The sequence below is a fragment of the Tasmannia lanceolata genome, unplaced genomic scaffold (genome assembly GCF_043159265.1).
Source record: "Tasmannia lanceolata isolate RefF3 unplaced genomic scaffold, GAP_Taslan_0.1 ptg000145l, whole genome shotgun sequence".
Lineage (NCBI taxonomy): Eukaryota > Viridiplantae > Streptophyta > Magnoliopsida > Canellales > Winteraceae > Tasmannia > Tasmannia lanceolata.
Window position 1 is genome coordinate 2,292 of NW_027518821.1, and position 10,209 is coordinate 12,500.

Below are 10,209 nucleotides of genomic sequence, written 5' to 3' on the forward strand. Positions count from 1 at the left end.
GCCACACAACGGCGCCAGCACGAGCAAAATCATCCGCGGTGCGGTGGCCTTGCACGGCCTTTTGTCTTTGGAACCAACCATCAGTGCCACGGGAAGTGCCGGAGTCCCGGCATCCGCGGTGCCAAGTCATTGCGCCCTTGGTCTCTGCAGCGGGGCATGCCGGGCACTCCCAACCATTGCAAGCAAGCAAGCAAGCAAGAAAGAAAGTAAGTAAGTAAGTAAGTATTACATATAGGGGCGGGACATGCGGGGAGATCTGCGAAACGTGCATTACGGGGCACACGCGTACCTACCGGGGCATACCGACCCCTATTGGGGCACACGTGTGCATATCGGGGCATACCGGGCCTATCGGGGCACACGCGTACATACCGGGGCATACCGAGCCCTACTGGGGCACACGTGCGCATATCGGGGCATACGCATGTATCCCAAGGCATACCGAGTCTATCCGGGCATACGCGTTCATACCGGGGCGTAACGGGCCTATCGGGGCATACTTGGGCATATCCGGGCAAAAAATGCCCAAAACTTGCGCAACCTTGGCAACCGTGGTCCATTCCTCTCTATATGCCTAGCCTTGCCAACCGTGGTCCATTCCTCACTATATGCCATGGCCTTGTGCCCATGGTCTTCCCAAGACAGCGTCCAAGGCCCCCGGAAGGCCAAGGGAGCCCAACCCAGCAATGCCCTGCTATGGCAAGCCAAGGCCAAGCATTCCGGTGCCTATCCGGGCAAAAATGCAATTCCTCTCTATATGCCTAGCCTTGGCAACCGTGGTCCATTCCCCACCATATGCCATGGCCTTGTGCCCATGGTCTTCCCAAGACAGTGTCCAAGGCGCCCGGAAGGCCAAGGGAGCCCAACCCAGCAATGCCCTGCTTTGGCAAGCCAAGGCCAAGCATTCCGGTGCCTAACCTTGGCAACCGTGGTCCTTTCCTCACCATATGCCATGGCCTTGTGCCCATGGTCTTCGCAAGACATCGTCCAAGGCGCCCAAAAGGCCAAGGGAGCCCAACCCAGCAATGCCTTGCTAGGACAAGCCAAGGCCAAGCATTCCGGTGCCTATCCGGGCAAAAACGCCCAAAGCATGCCCATTCCTTAGCCTATCCAGGCAAAAACGCCCAAAATCTGCACATTCTAGTGCCTCTCCGGGCAAAAACGCCCACCAGCATGCCACCCTCCTATAGGGTTTGCGCAACCAACCAGCCTAACCACCAGTGGCAACCAAAGGTGCTGTTAGCGACGACTTCTGAAGACGCAACGAGACGCGACGTGTTTGCGCCCAGACGCGACGAGACGATGCGGGATCTGCGCCCAAGAATGCCTAGACCCGTCGACTTGATGCGGGATCAGCTCGCCCAAGCATGCCTAGTGTGCAAGGCCTGTGTGCAAGGCTAGTGTCCAAGGCTAGTGTGCAAGGCTCATGTGGAACGCTAGTGCGCAAGGCTAGTGCCCAAGGCTTGTGTGCCAGGCCCGTGTGCAAGGCTAGTGTCCAGGGCTTGTGTGCATTGCTTGAGTGCAAGGCTTGTGTGCATTGCTCGAGTGCATGGCTTGTGTGCAAGGGTTGTGCGCAAGGCTAGTGTGCGGGGCTTGTGCGCATGGCTAATGTGCACGGCTTGTGTGCATGGCTACCGTGCAAGGCTAGTTTGCATGGCTAGGGTGCAAGGCTCGCATGCGAGGCTAGTGTGCAAGGCTGCGTGCAAGGGAAGCGTGCAGGGCGAGTGTGCGAGGCCACTGTGCACGGCGCCAGCACTAGCGAGCCATCATCCGCGTTGCCATGGCTCGCTTGGCCTTGGCTTGCCAGGCCCCGACACGAGCAATCGCGCATTTTCTTTGCAACCGACCATCAATGCCGCCCAACGGGGCCAGCACGAGCAGTCATCCGCGGTCCCCTGGCCCTGCGCACGTTTGTCTTTGAAACCGAGCATCAATGCCACAGAAAGTGCCGGGGCGCCAGCTGGAGCCATCATCCGACGTGCCATGGCTCGCTTGGCCTTGGCTTGCCGGGCCCCGACACGAGCAATCGCGCATTTTCTTTGCAACCGACCATCAATGCCGCCCAACGGGGCCAGCACGAGCAGTCATCCGCGGTCCCCTGGCACTGCGCACGTTTGTCTTTGAAACCGAGCATCAATGCCACAGAAAGTGCCGGGGCGCCAGCTGGAGCCATCATCCGACGTGCCATGGCTCTGGTCCCATGGTCTTCGCAACCGAGCATTCGTGACACCCGCGGGGCCAGGACACCAACCCTTCCGACACGAGCATTCGCGCATGTTCTTTGGCCACACAACGGCGCCAGCACGAGCAAAATCATCCGCGGTGCGGTGGCCTTGCACGGCCTTTTGTCTTTGGAACCAACCATCAGTGCCACGGGAAGTGCCGGAGTCCCGGCATCCGCGGTGCCAAGTCATTGCGCCCTTGGTCTCTGCAGCGGGGCATGCCGGGCACTCCCAACCATTGCAAGCAAGCAAGCAAGCAAGAAAGAAAGTAAGTAAGTAAGTAAGTATTACATATAGGGGCGGGACATGCGGGGAGATCTGCGAAACGTGCATTACGGGGCACACGCGTACCTACCGGGGCATACCGACCCCTATTGGGGCACACGTGTGCATATCGGGGCATACCGGGCCTATCGGGGCACACGCGTACATACCGGGGCATACCGAGCCCTACTGGGGCACACGTGCGCATATCGGGGCATACGCATGTATCCCAAGGCATACCGAGTCTATCCGGGCATACGCGTTCATACCGGGGCGTAACGGGCCTATCGGGGCATACTTGGGCATATCCGGGCAAAAAATGCCCAAAACTTGCGCAACCTTGGCAACCGTGGTCCATTCCTCTCTATATGCCTAGCCTTGCCAACCGTGGTCCATTCCTCACTATATGCCATGGCCTTGTGCCCATGGTCTTCCCAAGACAGCGTCCAAGGCCCCCGGAAGGCCAAGGGAGCCCAACCCAGCAATGCCCTGCTATGGCAAGCCAAGGCCAAGCATTCCGGTGCCTATCCGGGCAAAAATGCAATTCCTCTCTATATGCCTAGCCTTGGCAACCGTGGTCCATTCCCCACCATATGCCATGGCCTTGTGCCCATGGTCTTCCCAAGACAGTGTCCAAGGCGCCCGGAAGGCCAAGGGAGCCCAACCCAGCAATGCCCTGCTTTGGCAAGCCAAGGCCAAGCATTCCGGTGCCTAACCTTGGCAACCGTGGTCCTTTCCTCACCATATGCCATGGCCTTGTGCCCATGGTCTTCGCAAGACATCGTCCAAGGCGCCCAAAAGGCCAAGGGAGCCCAACCCAGCAATGCCTTGCTAGGACAAGCCAAGGCCAAGCATTCCGGTGCCTATCCGGGCAAAAACGCCCAAAGCATGCCCATTCCTTAGCCTATCCAGGCAAAAACGCCCAAAATCTGCACATTCTAGTGCCTATCCGGGCAAAAACGCCCACCAGCATGCCACCCTCCTATAGGGTTTGCGCAACCAACCAGCCTAACCACCAGTGGCAACCAAAGGTGCTGTTAGCGACGACTTCTGAAGACGCAACGAGACGCGACGTGTTTGCGCCCAGACGCGACGAGACGATGCGGGATCTGCGCCCAAGAATGCCTAGACCCGTCGACTTGATGCGGGATCAGCTCGCCCAAGCATGCCTAGTGTGCAAGGCCTGTGTGCAAGGCTAGTGTCCAAGGCTAGTGTGCAAGGCTCATGTGGAACGCTAGTGCGCAAGGCTAGTGCCCAAGGCTTGTGTGCCAGGCCCGTGTGCAAGGCTAGTGTCCAGGGCTTGTGTGCATTGCTTGAGTGCAAGGCTTGTGTGCATTGCTCGAGTGCATGGCTTGTGTGCAAGGGTTGTGCGCAAGGCTAGTGTGCGGGGCTTGTGCGCATGGCTAATGTGCACGGCTTGTGTGCATGGCTACCGTGCAAGGCTAGTTTGCATGGCTAGGGTGCAAGGCTCGCATGCGAGGCTAGTGTGCAAGGCTGCGTGCAAGGGAAGCGTGCAGGGCGAGTGTGCGAGGCCACTGTGCACGGCGCCAGCACTAGCGAGCCATCATCCGCGTTGCCATGGCTCGCTTGGCCTTGGCTTGCCAGGCCCCGACACGAGCAATCGCGCATTTTCTTTGCAACCGACCATCAATGCCGCCCAACGGGGCCAGCACGAGCAGTCATCCGCGGTCCCCTGGCCCTGCGCACGTTTGTCTTTGAAACCGAGCATCAATGCCACAGAAAGTGCCGGGGCGCCAGCTGGAGCCATCATCCGACGTGCCATGGCTCGCTTGGCCTTGGCTTGCCGGGCCCCGACACGAGCAATCGCGCATTTTCTTTGCAACCGACCATCAATGCTGCCCAACGGGGCCAGCACGAGCAGTCATCCGCGGTCCCCTGGCCCTGCGCACGTTTGTCTTTGAAACCGAGCATCAATGCCACAGAAAGTGCCGGGGCGCCAGCTGGAGCCATCATCCGACGTGCCATGGCTCTGGTCCCATGGTCTTCGCAACCGAGCATTCGTGACACCCGCGGGGCCAGGACACCAACCCTTCCGACACGAGCATTCGCGCATGTTCTTTGGCCACACAACGGCGCCAGCACGAGCAAAATCATCCGCGGTGCGGTGGCCTTGCACGGCCTTTTGTCTTTGGAACCAACCATCAGTGCCACGGGAAGTGCCGGAGTCCCGGCATCCGCGGTGCCAAGTCATTGCGCCCTTGGTCTCTGCAGCGGGGCATGCCGGGCACTCCCAACCATTGCAAGCAAGCAAGCAAGCAAGAAAGAAAGTAAGTAAGTAAGTAAGTATTACATATAGGGGCGGGACATGCGGGGAGATCTGCGAAACGTGCATTACGGGGCACACGCGTACCTACCGGGGCATACCGACCCCTATTGGGGCACACGTGTGCATATCGGGGCATACCGGGCCTATCGGGGCACACGCGTACATACCGGGGCATACCGAGCCCTACTGGGGCACACGTGCGCATATCGGGGCATACGCATGTATCCCAAGGCATACCGAGTCTATCCGGGCATACGCGTTCATACCGGGGCGTAACGGGCCTATCGGGGCATACTTGGGCATATCCGGGCAAAAAATGCCCAAAACTTGCGCAACCTTGGCAACCGTGGTCCATTCCTCTCTATATGCCTAGCCTTGCCAACTGTGGTCCATTCCTCACTATATGCCATGGCCTTGTGCCCATGGTCTTCCCAAGACAGCGTCCAAGGCCCCCGGAAGGCCAAGGGAGCCCAACCCAGCAATGCCCTGCTATGGCAAGCCAAGGCCAAGCATTCCGGTGCCTATCCGGGCAAAAATGCAATTCCTCTCTATATGCCTAGCCTTGGCAACCGTGGTCCATTCCCCACCATATGCCATGGCCTTGTGCCCATGGTCTAACCAAGACAGTGTCCAAGGCGCCCGGAAGGCCAAGGGAGCCCAACCCAGCAATGCCCTGCTTTGGCAAGCCAAGGCCAAGCATTCCGGTGCCTAACCTTGGCAACCGTGGTCCTTTCCTCACCATATGCCATGGCCTTGTGCCCATGGTCTTCGCAAGACATCGTCCAAGGCGCCCAAAAGGCCAAGGGAGCCCAACCCAGCAATGCCTTGCTAGGACAAGCCAAGGCCAAGCATTCCGGTGCCTATCCGGGCAAAAACGCCCAAAGCATGCCCATTCCTTAGCCTATCCAGGCAAAAACGCCCAAAATCTGCACATTCTAGTGCCTATCCGGGCAAAAACGCCCACCAGCATGCCACCCTCCTATAGGGTTTGCGCAACCAACCAGCCTAACCACCAGTGGCAACCAAAGGTGCTGTTAGCAACGACTTCTGAAGACGCAACGAGACGCGACGTGTTTGCGCCCAGACGCGACGAGACGATGCGGGATCTGCGCCCAAGAATGCCTAGACCCGTCGACTTGATGCGGGATCAGCTCGCCCAAGCATGCCTAGTGTGCAAGGCCTGTGTGCAAGGCTAGTGTCCAAGGCTAGTGTGCAAGGCTCATGTGGAACGCTAGTGCGCAAGGCTAGTGCCCAAGGCTTGTGTGCCAGGCCCGTGTGCAAGGCTAGTGTCCAGGGCTTGTGTGCATTGCTTGAGTGCAAGGCTTGTGTGCATTGCTCGAGTGCATGGCTTGTGTGCAAGGGTTGTGCGCAAGGCTAGTGTGCGGGGCTTGTGCGCATGGCTAATGTGCACGGCTTGTGTGCATGGCTACCGTGCAAGGCTAGTTTGCATGGCTAGGGTGCAAGGCTCGCATGCGAGGCTAGTGTGCAAGGCTGCGTGCAAGGGAAGCGTGCAGGGCGAGTGTGCGAGGCCACTGTGCACGGCGCCAGCACTAGCGAGCCATCATCCGCGTTGCCATGGCTCGCTTGGCCTTGGCTTGCCAGGCCCCGACACGAGCAATCGCGCATTTTCTTTGCAACCGACCATCAATGCCGCCCAACGGGGCCAGCACGAGCAGTCATCCGCGGTCCCCTGGCCCTGCGCACGTTTGTCTTTGAAACCGAGCATCAATGCCACAGAAAGTGCCGGGGCGCCAGCTGGAGCCATCATCCGACGTGCCATGGCTCTGGTCCCATGGTCTTCGCAACCGAGCATTCGTGACACCCGCGGGGCCAGGACACCAACCCTTCCGACACGAGCATTCGCGCATGTTCTTTGGCCACACAACGGCGCCAGCACGAGCAAAATCATCCGCGGTGCGGTGGCCTTGCACGGCCTTTTGTCTTTGGAACCAACCATCAGTGCCACGGGAAGTGCCGGAGTCCCGGCATCCGCGGTGCCAAGTCATTGCGCCCTTGGTCTCTGCAGCGGGGCATGCCGGGCACTCCCAACCATTGCAAGCAAGCAAGCAAGCAAGAAAGAAAGTAAGTAAGTAAGTAAGTATTACATATAGGGGCGGGACATGCGGGGAGATCTGCGAAACGTGCATTACGGGGCACACGCGTACCTACCGGGGCATACCGACCCCTATTGGGGCACACGTGTGCATATCGGGGCATACCGGGCCTATCGGGGCACACGCGTACATACCGGGGCATACCGAGCCCTACTGGGGCACACGTGCGCATATCGGGGCATACGCATGTATCCCAAGGCATACCGAGTCTATCCGGGCATACGCGTTCATACCGGGGCGTAACGGGCCTATCGGGGCATACTTGGGCATATCCGGGCAAAAAATGCCCAAAACTTGCGCAACCTTGGCAACCGTGGTCCATTCCTCTCTATATGCCTAGCCTTGCCAACCGTGGTCCATTCCTCACTATATGCCATGGCCTTGTGCCCATGGTCTTCCCAAGACAGCGTCCAAGGCCCCCGGAAGGCCAAGGGAGCCCAACCCAGCAATGCCCTGCTATGGCAAGCCAAGGCCAAGCATTCCGGTGCCTATCCGGGCAAAAATGCAATTCCTCTCTATATGCCTAGCCTTGGCAACCGTGGTCCATTCCCCACCATATGCCATGGCCTTGTGCCCATGGTCTTCCCAAGACAGTGTCCAAGGCGCCCGGAAGGCCAAGGGAGCCCAACCCAGCAATGCCCTGCTTTGGCAAGCCAAGGCCAAGCATTCCGGTGCCTAACCTTGGCAACCGTGGTCCTTTCCTCACCATATGCCATGGCCTTGTGCCCATGGTCTTCGCAAGACATCGTCCAAGGCGCCCAAAAGGCCAAGGGAGTCCAACCCAGCAATGCCTTGCTAGGACAAGCCAAGGCCAAGCATTCCGGTGCCTATCCGGGCAAAAACGCCCAAAGCATGCCCATTCCTTAGCCTATCCAGGCAAAAACGCCCAAAATCTGCACATTCTAGTGCCTATCCGGGCAAAAACGCCCACCAGCATGCCACCCTCCTATAGGGTTTGCGCAACCAACCAGCCTAACCACCAGTGGCAACCAAAGGTGCTGTTAGCGACGACTTCTGAAGACGCAACGAGACGCGACGTGTTTGCGCCCAGACGCGACGAGACGATGCGGGATCTGCGCCCAAGAATGCCTAGACCCGTCGACTTGATGCGGGATCAGCTCGCCCAAGCATGCCTAGTGTGCAAGGCCTGTGTGCAAGGCTAGTGTCCAAGGCTAGTGTGCAAGGCTCATGTGGAACGCTAGTGCGCAAGGCTAGTGCCCAAGGCTTGTGTGCCAGGCCCGTGTGCAAGGCTAGTGTCCAGGGCTTGTGTGCATTGCTTGAGTGCAAGGCTTGTGTGCATTGCTCGAGTGCATGGCTTGTGTGCAAGGGTTGTGCGCAAGGCTAGTGTGCGGGGCTTGTGCGCATGGCTAATGTGCACGGCTTGTGTGCATGGCTACCGTGCAAGGCTAGTTTGCATGGCTAGGGTGCAAGGCTCGCATGCGAGGCTAGTGTGCAAGGCTGCGTGCAAGGGAAGCGTGCAGGGCGAGTGTGCGAGGCCACTGTGCACGGCGCCAGCACTAGCGAGCCATCATCCGCGTTGCCATGGCTCGCTTGGCCTTGGCTTGCCAGGCCCCGACACGAGCAATCGCGCATTTTCTTTGCAACCGACCATCAATGCCGCCCAACGGGGCCAGCACGAGCAGTCATCCGCGGTCCCCTGGCCCTGCGCACGTTTGTCTTTGAAACCGAGCATCAATGCCACAGAAAGTGCCGGGGCGCCAGCTGGAGCCATCATCCGCGTTGCCATGGCTCGCTTGGCCTTGGCTTGCCGGGCCCCGACACGAGCAATCGCGCATTTTCTTTGCAACCGACCATCAATGCTGCCCAACGGGGCCAGCACGAGCAGTCATCCGCGGTCCCCTGGCCCTGCGCACGTTTGTCTTTGAAACCGAGCATCAATGCCACAGAAAGTGCCGGGGCGCCAGCTGGAGCCATCATCCGACGTGCCATGGCTCTGGTCCCATGGTCTTCGCAACCGAGCATTCGTGACACCCGCGGGGCCAGGACACCAACCCTTCCGACACGAGCATTCGCGCATGTTCTTTGGCCACACAACGGCGCCAGCACGAGCAAAATCATCCGCGGTGCGGTGGCCTTGCACGGCCTTTTGTCTTTGGAACCAACCATCAGTGCCACGGGAAGTGCCGGAGTCCCGGCATCCGCGGTGCCAAGTCATTGCGCCCTTGGTCTCTGCAGCGGGGCATGCCGGGCACTCCCAACCATTGCAAGCAAGCAAGCAAGCAAGAAAGAAAGTAAGTAAGTAAGTAAGTATTACATATAGGGGCGGGACATGCGGGGAGATCTGCGAAACGTGCATTACGGGGCACACGCGTACCTACCGGGGCATACCGACCCCTATTGGGGCACACGTGTGCATATCGGGGCATACCGGGCCTATCGGGGCACACGCGTACATACCGGGGCATACCGAGCCCTACTGGGGCACACGTGCGCATATCGGGGCGTACCAAGCCTATCGGGGCATACGCATGTATCCCAAGGCATACCGAGTCTATCCGGGCATACGCGTTCATACCGGGGCGTAACGGGCCTATCGGGGCATACTTGGGCATATCCGGGCAAAAAATGCCCAAAACTTGCGCAACCTTGGCAACCGTGGTCCATTCCTCTCTATATGCCTAGCCTTGCCAACCGTGGTCCATTCCTCACTATATGCCATGGCCTTGTGCCCATGGTCTTCCCAAGACAGCGTCCAAGGCCCCCGGAAGGCCAAGGGAGCCCAACCCAGCAATGCCCTGCTATGGCAAGCCAAGGCCAAGCATTCCGGTGCCTATCCGGGCAAAAATGCAATTCCTCTCTATATGCCTAGCCTTGGCAACCGTGGTCCATTCCCCACCATATGCCATGGCCTTGTGCCCATGGTCTTCCCAAGACAGTGTCCAAGGCGCCCGGAAGGCCAAGGGAGCCCAACCCAGCAATGCCCTGCTTTGGCAAGCCAAGGCCAAGCATTCCGGTGCCTAACCTTGGCAACCGTGGTCCTTTCCTCACCATATGCCATGGCCTTGTGCCCATGGTCTTCGCAAGACATCGTCCAAGGCGCCCAAAAGGCCAAGGGAGCCCAACCCAGCAATGCCCTGCTAGGGCAAGCCAAGGCCAAGCATTCCGGTGCCTAACCTTGGCAACCGTGGTCCTTTCCTCACCATATGCCATGGCCTTGTGCCCATGGTCTTCGCAAGACATCGTCCAAGGCGCCCAAAAGGCCAAGGGAGCCCAACCCAGCAATGCCTTGCTAGGACAAGCCAAGGCCAAGCATTCCGGTGCCTATCCGGGCAAAAACGCCCAAAGCATGCCCATTCCTTAG